We start from the raw sequence: 17101 nt of genomic DNA on the forward strand, positions 1-17101 counted from the left end.
GTGTATATCTATCTATCTAACTTATTTATCTATCTATCTCTCTGTCATGAACTTCAAACTACTTTAAACTTTAAACCAATTTAAATTTCTTAAGTTTAAAGCTCCCAGCTCCCAAGCAACTCCATAGCAACCAAACTTGAGTATCCTAGCAACCGTTTTGCAAGACCTATATCTCTGTATCAGAACATCGTATAGAGATGAGGTTTGGCTCTTTTGACTCATGCTAGCAAACAGCACTTTCAACATGCTACACATGCTAGCAGTGAATAGCTACATGCTAATAGCGATTAGTTAAGTAAGAACTCTATAAAAACTCCATAGTAACCATCTGTGACAACTACCAACCACCTAGTAACACCATATCAACCGCTCTGAATACCATAGCAACCACCCAGAACACCCTAGCAACCACCCATAACACCCTAGCAACCACCCAAAATATCCTAGCAACCGCCTAGTAACCACCCAGAATACCCTAGCAACCACCCAAAACACCCTAGCAACCACCCAGAACACCCTAGCAACCGCCTAGCAACCACCCAAAAGACCCTAGCAACCACCCAAAAGACCCTAGCAACCGCCTAGCAACCACCCAAAAGACCCTAGCAACCACAAAAAATAGCCTAGCAACCACCCAAAATACCCTAGCAACCGCCTAGCAACCACCCAAAAGACCCTAGCAACCACCCAGAACACCCTAGCAACCACCCAAAAGACCCTAGCAACCGCCTAGCAACCACCCAGAATACCCTAGCAACCACCCAAAAGACCCTAGCAACCACCCAAAAGACCCTAGCAACCGCCTAGCAACCACCCAAAAGACCCTAGCAACCACAAAAAATAGCCTAGCAACCACCCAAAATACCCTAGCAACCGCCTAGCAACCACCCAAAAGACCCTAGCAACCACCCAGAATACCCTAGCAACCACCCAAAACACCCTAGCAACCACCCAGAACACCCTAGCAACCACCCAAAACACCCTAGCAACCGCCTAGCAACCACCCAGAATACCCTAGCAACCACCCAAAACACCCTAGCAACCACCCAGAACACCCTAGCAACCGCCTAGCAACCACCCAAAAGACCCTAGCAACCGCCTAGCAACCACCCAGAATACCCTAGCAACCACCCAAAACACCCTAGCAACCACCCAGAACACCCTAGCAACCGCCTAGCAACCACCCAAAAGACCCTAGCAACCACCCAGAATACCATAGCAACCACCCAAAATACCCTAGCAACCGCCTAGCAACCACCCAAAAGACCATAGCAACCACCCAAAATACCCTAGCAACCACCCAGAATACCCTAGCAACCACCCAAAATACCCTAGCAACCGCCTAGCAACCACCCAAAAGACCCTAGCAACCACCCTAAATATCCTAGCAACCGCATAGCAACCACCCAAAATAGCCTAGCAACCACCCAAAATACCCTAGCAACCACCCAAAATACCCTAGCAACGGCCTAGCAACCACCCAAAAGACCCTAGCAACCACCCAAAATACCCTAGCAACCGCCTAGCAACCACCCAGAATACCCTAGCAACCACCCAAAACACCCTAGCAACCACCCAAAAGACCCTAGCAACCACCCAGAATACCATAGCAACCACCCAAAATACCCTAGCAACCGCCTAGTAACCACCCAAGACCCTAGCAACCACCCAGAACACCCTAGCAACCGCCTAGCAACCACCCAAAAGACCCTTTCAACCACCCAAAAGACCCTAGCAACCACCCAGAACACCCTAGCAACCGCCTAGCAACCACCAAAAAGACCCTAGCAACCGCCTAGCAACCACCCAAAAGACCCTAGCAACCACCCAGGACACAGGAACTTTCGCATCTAGTTAAGTTGGCTTGAGAAAGCCAACATATTGAAATCCTATTTAAACTTATTATTATTATTCTTCTTACTAAAACTGTTGACTCAAACTCGCCCTAGAGCTTTAACTCTACATACTTCAAACTCGGCTCAGACACTCAAACTGATCTGCAGCTATATGCTATATCTTTTCAGACTGATCGGACTTACGGTTTTCCTACAAATGACGATCAAAACTCGGAAAAACTCCCATTGACTTAACATTGGGCATTCTAAAAAAATTCAAACTCACCAACCGACAAAAATTTAAATCTAAATCCCTTGAAAACTAATTCAAACTGCCATTCTATATATATTAGCCAATGAAACTCATTTAAACTAATAAACTCTAATCTCATACACTTATAAACTAATTAACTTAAATTTAATAACTAATTAACTAATAAACTCATGAATTCATAGACTTATGAACTCTTAAACTCATAAATTAATAAACTCTGAACTCTAAACTCATTTAAACTTATAAACTCTAAACTCAAAAACTTGTACACTTATAAACTCTAAACTCATAAACTCAGAGTGTGTGTGTGTGTGTGTGTGTGTGTGTGTGTGTATCTATCTACCGCTCTGAATACCATAGCAACCACCCAGAACACCCTAGCAACCACCTAGCAACCACCCAGAACACCCTAGCAACCACCCAAAAGACCCTAGCAACCACCCAAAAGACCCTAGCAACCACCCAAAATATCCTAGCAACCACCCAGAACACCCTAGCAACCACCTAGCAACCACCCAAAACACCCTAGCAACCGCCTAGCAACCACCCAAAAGACCCTAGCAACCACCCAAAATACCCTAGCAACACCATAGCAACCACACAAAACATCCTAGTAACCACCCATAACACCCTAGCAACCGCCTAGCAACCACCCAGAACACCCTAGCAACCACCCAAAACACCCTAGCAACCACCAAAAATACCCTAGCAACACCATAGCAACCACACAAAACATCCTAGTAACCACCCAAAACACCCTAGCAACCGCCTAGCAACCACCCAGAACACCCTAGCAACCACCCAAAACACCCTAGCAACCACCCAAAATATCCTAGCAACCGCCTAGCAACCACCCAGAATACCTTAGCAACCACCCAAAACACCCTAGCAACCACCCAGAACACCCTAGCAACCGCCTAGCAACCACCCAGAATACCATAGCAACCACCCAAAAGACCCTAGCAACCGCCTAGCAACCACCCAGAATACCCTAGCAACCACCCAAATCACCCTAGCAACCACCCAGAACACCCTAGCAACCGCCTAGCAACCACCCAAAAGACCCTAGCAACCGCCTAGCAACCACCCAAAACACCCTAGCAACCACCCAGAACACCCTAGCAACCGCCTAGCAACCACCCAGAATACCCTAGCAACCACCCAAAAGACCCTAGCAACCACCCAAAATACCCTAGCAACCACCCAAAAGACCCTAGCAACCACCTAGCAACCACCCAGAATATCCTAGCAACCACCCAAAACACCCTAGCAACCACCCAAAAGACCCTAGCAACCACCTAGCAACCACCCAGAATATCCTAGCAACCACCCAAAACACCCTAGCAACCACCCAAAAGACCCTAGCAACCGCCTAGCAACCACCCAAAAGACCCTAGCAACCACCCTGAATACCCTAGCAACCGCCTAGCAACCACCCAAAAGACCATAGCAACCACCCAAAATACCCTAGCAACCACCCAGAATACCCTAGCAACCACCCAAAATACCCTAGCAACCACCTAGCAACCACCCAAAAGACCCTAGCAACCACCCTAAATATCCTAGCAACCGCATAGCAACCACCCAGAATACCCTAGCAACCACCCAAAACACCCTAGCAACCACCCAGAACACCCTAGCAACCGCCTAGCAACCACCCAAAAGACCCTAGCAACCACCCAAAATATCCTAGCAACCACCCAGAATACCCTAGCAACCACCCAAAACACCCTAGCAACCACCCATAACACCCTAGCAACCACCCAAAAGACCCTAGCAACCACCCAGGACACCCTAGCAACCACCTAGCAACCAACCAGAACACCCTAGCAATTGCCCAAAACACCCTAGAAACACCATAGCGACCACCCATAACATCCTAGCAACCGCCTATCAAAAAACTTTACGGTCCAAACTTTCTCAAGCCAACTTAAAGTTTGTCTCGACGAACTTTCGCATCTAGTTATTATTATTATTCTTCTGTACAAAACTATTGACTCAAACTCGCCCTAGAGCTTTAACTCTACATACTCCAAACTCGGCTCAGACACTCAAACTGATCTGAAGTTTTATGCTATATCTTTTCAGACTGATCGGACTTACGGTTTTCCTACAAATGACGATCAAAACTCGGAAAAACTCCCATTGACTTAACATTGGGCATTCTAAAAAAATTCAAACTCACCAACCGACAAAAATTCAAATCTAAATCCCTTGAAAACTAAATCAAACTGCCATTCTATATATATTAGCCAATGAAACTCATTTAAACTAATAAACTCTAATTTCATACACTTATAAACTAATTAACTTAAATTGAATAACTAATTAACTAATAAACTCATGAATTCATAGACTTATGAACTCTTAAACTCATAAATTAATAAACTCTGAACTCTAAACTCATTTAAACTTATAAACTCTAAACTCAAAAACTTGTACACTTATAAACTTATCAATTTATACACTTATAAACTCTAAACTCTGAGTGTGTGTGTGTGTGTGTGTGTGTGTGTGTGTATCTATCTATCTACCGCTCTGAATACCATAGCAACCACCCAGAACACCCTAGCAACCACCTAGCAACCACCCAGAACACCCTAGCAACCACCCAAAAGACCCTAGCAACCACCCAAAAGACCCTAGCAACCACCCAGAATACCCTAGCAACCACCCAAAACACCCTAGCAACCACCCAGAACACCCTAGCAACCGCCTAGCAACCACCCAAAAGACCCTAGCAACCGCCTAGCAACCACCCAAAACACCCTAGCAACCACCCAGAACTCCCTAGCAACCGCCTAGCAACCACCCAAAAGACCCTAGCAACCACCCAAAAGACCCTAGCAACCGCCTAGCAACCACCCAGAATACCCTAGCAACCACCCAAAACACCCTATCAACCACCCAGAACACCCTAGCAACCGCCTAGCAACCACCCAAAAGACCCTAGCAACCACCCAAAATAGCCTAGCAACCGCCTAGCAACCACCCAGAATACCCTAGCAACCACCCAAAACACCCTAGCAACCACCCAGAACACCCTAGCAACCACCCAAAACACCCTAGCAACCACCCAGAATACCCTAGCAACTGCTTAGCAACACCATAGCAACCACCCAGAATACCCTAGCAACCGCCTAGCAACACCATAACGACCACCCATAACATCCTTGCAACTGCCTAGCAAAAAACATTCTGGTCCAAACTTTCTCAAGCCAACTTAAAGTTTGTCTCGACGAACTTTCGCATCTAGTTATTATTATTATTCTTCTTACTAAAACTGTTGACTCAAACTCGCCCAAGAGCTTTAACTCTATATACTCCAAACTCGGCTCAGACACTCAAACTGATCTGAAGCTATATGCTATATCTTTTCAGACTGATCGGACTTACGGTTTTCCTACAAATGACGATCAAAACTCGGAAAAACTCCCATTGACTTAACATTGGGCATTCTAAAAAAATTCAAACTCACCAACCGACAAAAATTCAAATCTAAATCCCTTGAAAACGAATTCAAACTGCCATTCTATATATATTAGCCAATGAAACTCATTTAAACTAATAAACTCTAATCTCATACACTTATAAACTAATTAACTTAAATTTAATAACTAATTAACTAATAAACTCATGAATTCATTGACTTATGAACTCTTAAACTCATAAATTAATAAACTCTGAACTCTAAACTCATTTAAACTTATAAACTCTAAACTCAAAAACTTGTACACTTATAAACTCATCAATTTATACACTTATAAACTCTAAACTCATAAACTCTGAGTGTGTGTGTGTGTGTGTGTGTGTGTGTGTGTGTGTGTGTATCTATCTACCGCTCTGAATACCATAGCAACCACCCAGAACACCCTAGCAACCACCTAGCAACCACCCAGAACACCCTAGCAACCACCCAAAAGACCCTAGCAACCACCCAAAATATCCTAGCAACCACCCAGAACACCCTAGCAACCACCCAAAACACCCTAGCAACCACCCAAAATACCCTAGCAACACCATAGCAACCACACAAAACATCCTAGTAACCACCCAGAACACCCTAGCAACCACCCAAAATATCCTAGCAACCGGCTAGCAACCACCCAGAATACCCTAGCAACCACCCAAAACACCCTAGCAACCACCCAGAACACCTTAGCAACCGCCTAGCAACCACCCAAAAGACCCTAGCAACCACCCAGAATAACATAGCAACCACCCAAAAGATCCTAGCAACCGCCTAGCAACCACCCAGAATACCCTAGCAACCACCCAAAACACCCTAGCAACCACCCAGAACACCCTAGCAACCGCCTAGCAACCACCCAAAACACCCTAGCAACCACCCAAAATACCCTAGCAACCGCCTAGCAACCACCCAGAATACCCTAGCAACCACCCAAAACACCCTAGCAACCACCCAGAACACCCTAGCAACCACCCAAAAGACCCTAGCAACCACCCAAAAGACCCTAGCAACCACCCAAAAGACCCTAGCAACCGCCTAGCAACCACCCAGAATACCTTAGCAACCACCCAAAACACCCTAGCAACCACCCAAAAGACCCTAGCAACCGCCTAGCAACCACCCAAAAGACCCTAGCAACCACCCAAAACACCCTAGCAACCACCTAGCAACCACCCAAAAGACCCTAGCAACCACCCAAAAGACCCTAGCAACCACCCAGAACACCCTAGCAACCGCCTAGCAACCACCCAAAAGACCCTAGCAACCACCTAGCAACCACCCAAAAGACCCTAGCAACCACCCAGGACACCCTAGCAACCACCTAGCAACCACCCAGAACACCCTAGCAACCTCCCAAAATACCCTAGCAACACCATAGCAACCACCCATAACATCCTAGCAACCGCCTAGCAAAAAACGTTCTGGTCCAAACTTTCTCAAGCCAACTTAAAGTTTGTCTCGACGAACTTTCGCATCTAGTTATTATTATTATTCCGCCACAAGTTTGGCGCGTAACTTGCCCCGCACCGTTTGTCACAGACCCCTGAGTGAGGTGTCAAATCGACCGGCTCATTGAGGAGAGGTGTGCTATGACTTTTCTAAGCGATCGGGTGGACGATGTTCGCACAGCGGACGAAAAAGCGGCCAAAAAAGTCCCATTGACTTAACATGGGGAGTTCTAAAAACATTTGAATCCCAACTGCCGTTTTCACACACACCACTCCAAAGGGCCTGACACCCCTGCGTTTCTCTCCCTCTCTCTCTCCCTCAGAGGATTTATATTATCAAGCAACCAATAAGTAATGGCCTAAAATCTTCATAGCCACACCCTAGCAACCAGTTACAGCACCCTAGCAACCACTCTGAGCTCCCTAGCAACCACCCTAAACCAATAAATAATATAAAAACTTTTTTTTTACATTTTTTAAAGCAATATCACACTCGTAGCCTTGCGATATTGCTCCATGCTTGTGCCTATTCGGCCATAGGCACGAGGCCGCAGGCCGAGTGCCGTACTGAAGGAACTCGTTATTAAAGATTTTAAGAACTCTATAAAAACTCCATAGTAACCATATTTGACAACTACCAACCACCTAGTAACACCATAGCAACTACCAAAAATACCTTAGCAACCACCCTGAACACCCTAGCAACGTCTAGAAATGCTCTAGTAACCACCAAAAAACTCTAGCAACCACCTAGCAACCACCCAGAACACCTAGCAACTGCCTAGCAATGCCCTAGCATCCACCCAGAATACCATAGCAACTGCCTAGCAACACCATAGCAACCACCCATAACACCCTAGCAACCACCTAGCAACGCCCTAGCAACTGCCTAGCAACTACCAAGAATACCCTAGCAACTGCCTAGCAACCACTCAGAACACCTTAGCAACTGCCTAGCAACACCATAGCAACCACCCAGAAAACCCTAGCAACCACCTGGCAACAGCATCTTGCTAAAAACATGCTAGCAACATACTAATCATGCTAGCATCATGCTAGCAACATGTTAATCAAGCTAGCATCATGCTAGCATTATGCTAATCAAGCTAACAACATGCTAATAATGCTAGCATTATGCTACCAACATGCTAATCAAGCTAGCATCATGCTATCAACATGCTAATCAAGCTAGCATAATGCTAGCAACATGCTAATCAAGCTAGCATCATGCTAGCAACATGCTAATCAAGCTAGCATAATGTTAGCAACATGCTAATCATGTTAGCATCTACCTAAAAACATGCTAGCAACATGCTAATCATGCTAGCATCAAGCTACCAACATGCTAATCAAGCTAGCATCATGCTAACATCATGCTAATCAAGCTAGCATAATGCTAGCAACATGCTAATCAAGCTAGCATCATGCTAGAAACATGCTAATCATGTTAGCATCTAGTTAAAAATATGCTAGCAACATGCTAATAATGCTAGCATCAAGCTACCAACATGCTAATCAAGCTAGCATCATACTAACATCATGCTAATCAAGCTAGCATCATGCTAGCAACATGCTAATCATGCTAGCATCATGCTACCAATATGCTAATTAAGCTAGCATAATGCTAACAAAATGTTATTCAAGCTAACATCATGCTAACAACATGTTAATCAAGCTAGCATAATGTTAGCAACGTGCTAATCATGTTAGCATCTAGCTAAAAACATGCTAGCAAAATGCTAATCATGCTAACATCTTGTTAAAAGCATGCTAGAAACATGCTAATCATGCTAGCATCATGCTACCAACATGCTAATCATGTTAGCATCATTTTAACAACATGTTAATCATAGTAAATCATGCTGGAATGTGGTAAATCGTAGTAAATCATCTTAGAAACATGGTAAATCGTGGTAAATAATGCTAAAACGTGGTATATCATGGTATCACAACATGTTAATTGTGTTAGCATCTGCCCAGTGGCGAGTTTTGCCACTGCAAGCACCACTTCACATTTTCTTCAGGAAATGTACATTCTAGTTAGTGGTGCTTTTCAAAGCAACACTATTGTTATTCTCCATACTTATTATTATTATTATTATTATTCTTCCACACAAAAGTTTGGCGCGTAACTCGTCCCGCACCGTTTGTCACAGACCCATGAATGAGGTGTCAAATCGACCAGCGTATTGAGGAGAGGTGTGCTATGACTTTTATAAGCGATCGGGGGTACGGTGATCGCCCCAGGGGCGAAAAAGCGGTCGAAAAATCCCATAGACTTAACATTGCGACGAACTTTGATGACTCGTAGCTCTGAGTGAGGATTTCGCAGAAACGTGTGATTTGCCACATTTGAAGAGGCTGACAGGCTCTGTAAGAACATACCTCACAATGGGGTAAAAGTTGCACCCCTGGGGGGCAGGAGCTGCCCAAAGTTTCCCATTGACTTACTATGGTGTAGGACGGCCCATGAAATGGGCCGTCCTACACCATAGCATGTGTTTTTCCTACTATGGTAAATTACATAAGGTTTTTGTATTGAACGTAGCTCTGGATCACAGTGTCATAGAGACAAGGGGGCGGGCTCATTTTACTCAGACGACCAATCAGTCTCTCAGGATCATTGTGAAGCTATCAAGCCATGCCCTAGCAACCATTTAGAGCACCTTAGCAACAAGTTCCATAGACTTCCATTGAAAGAGATCAAAGGGATATCTCCGGACTGAATTGTCATAGAAACATGAGGGTGGTCTCATTTGACTCGGGGCAGCAAACAGCCAATCATGAATCACCTCAACACTTCCTAGCCCATCCCTAGCAACCATTGTCGAGCACCTTAGCAACCAAAATCCAAAGAGGGATATCTTCCATTCTGAATGTCACAGAGGCATGGGAGTTGGTTTATATCATTCATACTGACAAGCAGCCTTTGGAGTTTCATGACTGCCAGCTGCCAAGCCACTCCCTAGCAACCAAATAGAGTACCCTAGCAACCAAAATCCAGAGAGGGATATCTTCCATTCTGTATGTCACAGAGGCATGGGAGTTGGTTTATATCATTCATACTGACAAGCAGCCTTTGGAGTTTCATGATTGGCAGCTGCCACGCCACTCCCTAGCAACCAAACAGAGTACCCTAGAAACCAAAATCCAAAATGGGATATCTTCCATTCTGTATGTCACAGAGGCATGGGAGTTGGATTATATCATTCATACTGACAAGCAGCCTTTGGAGTTTCATGATTGGCAGCTGCCAAGCCACTCCCTAGCAACCAAATAGAGTACCCTAGCAACCAAAATCCAAAGAGGGATATTATCCATTCTGAATTTCACAGAGGCATGGGAGTTGGTTTATATCATTCATAGTGACAAGAAGCCTTTGGAGTTTCATCATTGGCAGCTGCCTAGCAACTCCATAGCAACCAAACAGAGTACCCTAGCAACTATTTTACAAGACCTACATCTCTGCATCAGAATATTGTATAGAGATGGGGGTTGGCTCATTAGTTTAGGTTGGAAAACAGTCTGTAAATATCACCATGGTAACTGTGTATTCACACCCTAGCAACCATTTAGAGCCACCTAGCAACCATATTGCAACATATAGAAGCCATATTTTAGCTCCACAACATCGTACAGACATGGGTGTTGGCTCGTATGCAATCATGTACAACACCCTAGCAACCGAGTGGCGAGTTTTGCCACTGCAAGCACCACTTCACATTTTCTTCAGGAAATGTACATTCTAGTGTTGTGATTACTATTCACCTAGACAAAACTTTGGCGCGTAACTCGCCCCACACCGTTTGTCACAGACCCCTGAATGAGGTGTCAAATCGACCGGTTTATTGAGGAGAGGTGTGCTATGACTTTTATAAGCGATCGGGTGTACGATGTTCGTCTGGTGGGCGAAAAATTAGCCGAAAAATGTCCCATAGACTTAACATAGGCACAAAATTTGCTAAATCATATCTTTGGCTCAGAAGGTCATAGAGGCTTGGGGTTGGGCTCTTTTGATTCATCCTATCAAGCAGCCAATAAGCAGTGACATAACAACTTCATGGCCACGCCCTAGCAACCAGTTACAGGCCCCTAGCAACCACTGAACAACATTTACAAGCCATATCTCAGCATCAAAACATTGTAAAAACACAGAGTTGGGCATTTTTTGACCCAGACCTGCAAATACTCTTTAAATATTACTCCATAAACTGTATAAACAAACCTTAGCAACCATTTGGCGTACCCTAGCAACCGTACAAACACATGAATGAGCTATATCTCAGCACCAGAACATAGTATAGACATTGGGGTGTGCTTGTTTGTTTCGGTTGGGAAACCACGGTTGGGTTAACTGTGTAACCACACCTTAGCAACCGTTTAAAGCTACCTAGCAACCATATTGCAACAAACAGAAGCCATAGTTCAGCTCCACAACATCGTACAGACATGGTTGTTGGCTCGTATGCAATCATGTATAACACCGTAGCGAATGTTGCCACTGCAAGCACCACTTCACATTTTCTTCAGGAAATGTACATTCTAGTTATTATTATTATCATCAAATTTCTGTTTCCTCTTTCTTAGAACCAGGTTTCTCCCCAGTAATCCAGAATCCGCCAAGAGTTTGAGTACAAGTAAGTGATGTTATTTGTGAAGTTTTTTTGTCTTGGAAACTATTGCTTCTATTTAAAGTTGGCATGAACCGGAAGTTACAAACGACTTTTCTCCAGTGTTGTGATGTATTTCCAAGTGAAAGGGAATATTGAATAGAGGAGCAGGGTTTTACTCTAGCGCTCCTCCTCTCCATCTCTGCTCATAGCAGACTAATGGTTTGAGGGGAGTTGCCACGCCCTCACGCCATTGCACATGACCAGAAGAGAAGTCGTTTCGAGGGGGGAGGGAAGGGTAACGTATTTGATTAAAGATTATAAGGGTACATGAATAAAAAAATATAAGGGTACATGAATAAAAAAATAAAAAATGAAGTGCACAGATGAATCATTTACATAAACACTACAATATTACATATAAAAATCAAATGTAAAATTTGATTTCATGCTGACTTTAAGATGATGAATCCTTTAATCATAATCTATTTTTCACTAGGACACTTGATGGGATTCGCTGCAGCAGTTTCTGGATGAAAGGTGTTGAGGTGTGTTGTACATTCCATTAGCTTTGCACAGTTCAATTATTGTTTCATTACTGAATATGCAATACTCTGCATTGAAATTAAAGCTGTTATGTTTGCTCCCCCAGCTCATCAAGTACTAAGCTTTACTCCCCCGGCATGCTCAAAAATGCTCAAATTTACCCTGGCAGCATATGGGTGAAAACTCTGGAGGTATGTAATACGTTGTGCTAAGTGTTACATTTAAGTCCAATTCATTAAATGTATGCAATAACTTCAAACATATTTTTACATGTCAATGATTATCAATAGGAGGGAGAAAGTCATTGCTCTATTGTTGGCCCTTGTACTCCAATGGCATCTCGTGTCAAGCATGAAGTTTTGAGCTGTGAAGGTATATTCTAGCCCTATGTCTTAATGTCCAGTGTTTTAACAGTATTGAAAATAGTGCCTTTAGTTGTTTGTTTTATTTAATTTTTTAAATGTAGAACCAAGCCCTGAGGGAAAGCAATGCACGAGCAGGTGAGAACTTGCACTGTTTCTTAAATTGTACTTTTTTGTGTGTGATGTAAGTCCAAAATTACCATATGCCTTTCATTTTGTAGCTTCGGATGACAGCGGCTTACTTCAAGAGCAGGGGCCCGTTCTTCGTACGTCGCTAACTCAGCTGGATTTGATTGTTGACGATTTGGCATGATCTTGGATTGTTTGGTTCTTCGACGCTCATCCTGGACTTGCTGTCATAGCAACAGGTGCGCAAACTTGAACCTGCTCGGGAGCAGGCTTATTTCATGTAAACAGGATTAGATGGCAGCTTTATTAAGCGGAGCTGATACGGGAAGTCCATGGGGAAGTCCAGCGCAGCGCGATAGTGCACTTTCTGAGATGTATATTTTTTTTCGTGACTCGTGAGATTGTCGTTTACATTATAAAATTGCTGGAAACGCACATTTATTTTCGACTTGTCGGAGTCGGGCTTTAACTACAGCACAAACTGTTTGCATTGCCCTAAGATTATTTGCGAGTGGCTCTTTCCTTTTACACTATTGGAGATGCGGAGAACTTGATGGAAAGTGCTGTCTGTCGTGTCATTCGGAGTTTACCTGGCGCTTTTAGGTTTAAAAAACAGTTTTAGGTTTTTTTGTGGCATTTCCAAGCCACTTAAGACCCAATGTTGTAAAGCAGTTTTTTTTAAAGCATTTTTTTTTTTTTTTTTTTTTTGCTATCATAATTTTTTATGAAGATCATGCCATCATGACCATGCCGATTACAGTATGTCACTCAGGCTTCACTAACGTGATTGGTACCATAGACTATAGGCTACCATAGACTGCCATCAAGGCCTCAATGAAGGGGATTATGTGAACAGAAAGGGGGTTCACAATGTAAATGTGCAGCCCAGTTACTATTGGGATTCTTAATATTCCAGATTAATAATATTATATCAAATTAAAAAAGGCAGTTGACTAAAATCTTCCATATCACAAATGTGAAAGCAAAATGGCCAGGATCTGTGCATGACTTAAGAATTTTCAGAAATTCACATTTATGCACATTATTTGAAAGTGGTAAGGAAAGTTCCACAATTAAATATCAAGCTCACTGTATTACATACACTTATGCTGATCCTAACAGAACTGCATTTCTTCATAGGTGATTATGACATTGTTTTATGACCCCATTCCCTGACCCAAACCAGTTACAATGCAGCTCTTGCCAGGACAAGGGCACACAATGAAATGAACTTTGGCTAACTAAAGGGAAGATTTCAGTGTCGGAAAAGTCTAAGGGTTGCACACCTGACAGGGCCCGTGACATTGTTGCATGTGCCATATTACACAACATTGCCAAAAAAAGAGAAAAAACACTTTTCATTAAATGTTTAATAAAAGACAAATATGCTTAGTTCCTTGAGTTTTATTTCAATTGTTCTTTGTAAAGAAAAGCCAGTGGTCAAATGCCTGCAACAAGAGATATTAGACACATGCCTCATGCAACAAATAAAAAGGAAAAGTTGTCTATCCACTGCCCACCTGTAGGCCTATGTCTCCTCTGTCTGTGCAGACTCTTCCGTAGGCCTTTCTGTAGATGTGGAATCCTGCAACTTATATTGCTGCCATAAAGCATACAAGTATAAATGAAGTAAAGTTATTTATGCACTTGCAGGTAGGCTAGTTCCTCCATATGACAGTTATCTGACAGGGTTTATTCACTGTCCAGTGCAATGGAAACAAATGGACATTACAAAGTCTTATACTTTCTTTCCTTTGAAAAGTTAGAAAATGTCCACTTACTGCACATATTTCAGCCACCACTTTCTTGGGAACAGATACAAGTGTTGGTATATTATGTAAAAGTGCACAAAAGAGGAAAACACAATGTCATTACAATGAACTACACTCAGGAAAAATATGATCAATAACTCAGGGCAAAATATTTTTACATTAACCTAAGTTTATCAGTTTTCACTTTCACAAGTCAAAGCAATTCATCATTACTCGAGATTTAACAGTTGAAATGACTATACGGGCTTAATTTAATGCAGCAAAAAATATTTTACAGTGTAGGCTACTAAGATCTTTTTCTTGATTGCTTTTATAAACAGAAAACCATTTATTTAACAGTGCCTTTTATAAAAGAGACTATAATATAACTAAAAATTACCATTATGTAGTATATTTTTGTACTTCACTTTTATTTGTTCCCATGTTCTACTGTGGTGACTCTGACATTACAATGAACAAAGTAATTATGCAACTATTAAAATACAAAAATATAGGCTATTAAGTGATAAAAACATCTAACGTGGCCACTTCTTACGGATTTAAATTGTCTGCTACTTTTTGCCAGCCCTCTCTCCTGGCTTTTGCAGACTTTGAGGTGTTCCCTGGCATTTTGGTTAAACATTAAAATTCCGAATTAACTGCTGAGGAGAAAAACTGAGCGCGCTCTTTGGCCACGCTGAACAGCCAATAGCAGCGTTGCTGATCAATGTTTCTACTATCGATACATATCCCCTTTTAACCCAGCGCATGAACGCGCAATTATCTCAGATAACTCAATCCAGCGATACTAATCCTATCCGGCAAGTGTGTTCGAAGAACCGAGTTAGCCAGATCATGATTAGCACGATGATATCATCTTGGATGTGTCATTTGATCTCGGATGTAATAAGCGACGTACGAAGAACGAGCCCCAGGTGAAGCAAGTTCAACAAACAATGTTGAAGACGTTTGCTTGCACTGGGCAATCAGGTACAACTTGCAAACAGCACCTGTGGTTGTTGGTTTAATTCCCACTGGGGCTACCTGTACATGTAGTAGACCTAGATATAAATGTCATAGTTTAGTAGTTGAGGGACCAGGACTGACTATTTTATTCTGGGAAACCCTGTAGGTGCAGATCAGACCCTTATGCTGTGACGTCTTGCAGAGTTTGGCGATGTTGTGTCTGTTGGAGTTATCCCTGTCAGGGGATCTGTTACTCCCCCTACACACCCAGGAAGATTTGCCGTGTCTTGACAACAGTTTGAAGCAGGATAAAAAGCTCCAGGAACAATTTGTAAGTTTGCTGATTATAACGCCATAGAGTAATCTAAAAAGTAAAATTTAAGATTGTATTCTGCATATATTACAGTCTGAATCCTTAGCCTTTCACATTTTTTATTTATTTATGAGAAGCTTCAGAGAGATGTAATTTGTAACAATTTTTTGGATTTTCAGCTTGGTGTAGGGGATAAAGCATGTTTTAGAGACATGTTCCTTTAGACCATTGTTCAAAGTAAGTTGGATATTTTTTTAATTATATTTAAGTAGATGTGTATGGCCTCATGCGATTCAAATGAAATGACAGATCTGTATTTTCTAAATTAGCCATCCGGAAGAACCTGGCAACCCAGGATGCCACTGATGAAGCGGTCTAGGTTAATGTTTCGCGTTACCTGAAAGGAGCATCTGACCGTGAAGGCAGAAAAAGGCACCGCACAGCTGAGAGGGACCCACAGCCGACCACTTAGGCTGACTACTGACACCCCAGAATCACTGACAACTGGAATCCTTTCTTTATCTTGCAGTCAGTAACATCAAGACCCCTAAAGAAGTCAGAAGTGTCACACTATACTCACTAACTGTGGAAATTACTTTCTTTTTTTTTCTTTTTTCAAATAATGCTTGTAAGTCCTTGTGCCACAGGTCAGCATTGCAGCTATAATGGTCTATTCTACTCCAGAGCTTTACTATAAATTTCTACCACTTATCCTATTGTTAGAAATGGCTTGTAAATGTGATGTCATACTTTGATTTATTTGGTATCCTGCACATTATTTCGTATCAAGTATTCTCTTTACTTGTCATAATGTTTACAGGTGATTTTTTTCACCCTAGAGCGGTCCTCTTTATATGAACAATTATTGTAAGAGTTGTAATTTGCTTGTAAGGCTGTTTTTTGTTTGTTTGTTTGTTTTTTTTACCAAAATTTAATAAGAAACCTGCATGTTAGTATATTGATTTATTTATTTTTCTGTTATGTTTCAGTGATCTGACACCTTGTTTAAATGACAGTTAATGTACTTTGAAATGTGGAATAAAAATGCCAAATGGATATTTGTCTGGTTTGAGCAATCATTATTCTTGATAAACTGCATGCTATAAATATTAAATATTAAATATTATATATATATATATATATATATATATATATATATATATATATATATATATAGCCAGAATAAGCGGCGGCAGATCGCTCGAAAATAGCGCTTGCCTCCAGCGGGCCGCGGAACGAAGGCGGTAAAAGCGGCAGCCGCCGGCGGTGCGCCGTCCAACGTGTTTGCGATGTCGCCATTCTGCCGCTTCTACTGCCGCCGGAGCGCCGACGGTGGTCCGCCGACTCATTGCTATCTGGGCCAGTGGGAACCCACGTAGGAGGGGACGTTCTCGC

General features: G+C 42.6%; 2 long non-coding RNA genes across 3 annotated transcripts in view; both read left to right on the forward strand.

The window, feature by feature from the left end:
* The window catches only part of LOC309491363, a 105537-nt gene extending 92186 nt beyond the window's left edge, over positions 1–13351 (forward strand). Inside the window, exons 2-7 of one of the 2 annotated variants that reach the window (XR_014203057.1) lie at positions 11576–11666; positions 12139–12187; positions 12292–12376; positions 12476–12557; positions 12652–12685; positions 12769–13351. This is a non-coding gene — a long non-coding RNA (uncharacterized lncRNA). Of the gene's footprint in view, positions 1–11575; positions 11667–12138; positions 12188–12291; positions 12377–12475; positions 12558–12651 lie in introns of both variants that reach the window. The other variant, XR_014203056.1, reaches the window with a different exon arrangement.
* A 1741-nt stretch (positions 13352–15092) lies between these two features.
* Positions 15093–16762, forward strand: LOC309491361. The gene is made up of 4 exons (XR_014203055.1): positions 15093–15417; positions 15560–15724; positions 15886–15943; positions 16036–16762. It is a non-coding gene; the product is annotated as an uncharacterized lncRNA (long non-coding RNA).
* The last annotated feature ends 339 nt before the right edge of the window (positions 16763–17101 follow it).

The sequence above is a fragment of the Leuciscus leuciscus genome (genome assembly GCF_965113295.1).
Source record: "Leuciscus leuciscus genome assembly, contig: HAP1_SCAFFOLD_152, whole genome shotgun sequence".
Taxonomy (NCBI): Eukaryota; Metazoa; Chordata; class Actinopteri; order Cypriniformes; family Leuciscidae; genus Leuciscus; species Leuciscus leuciscus.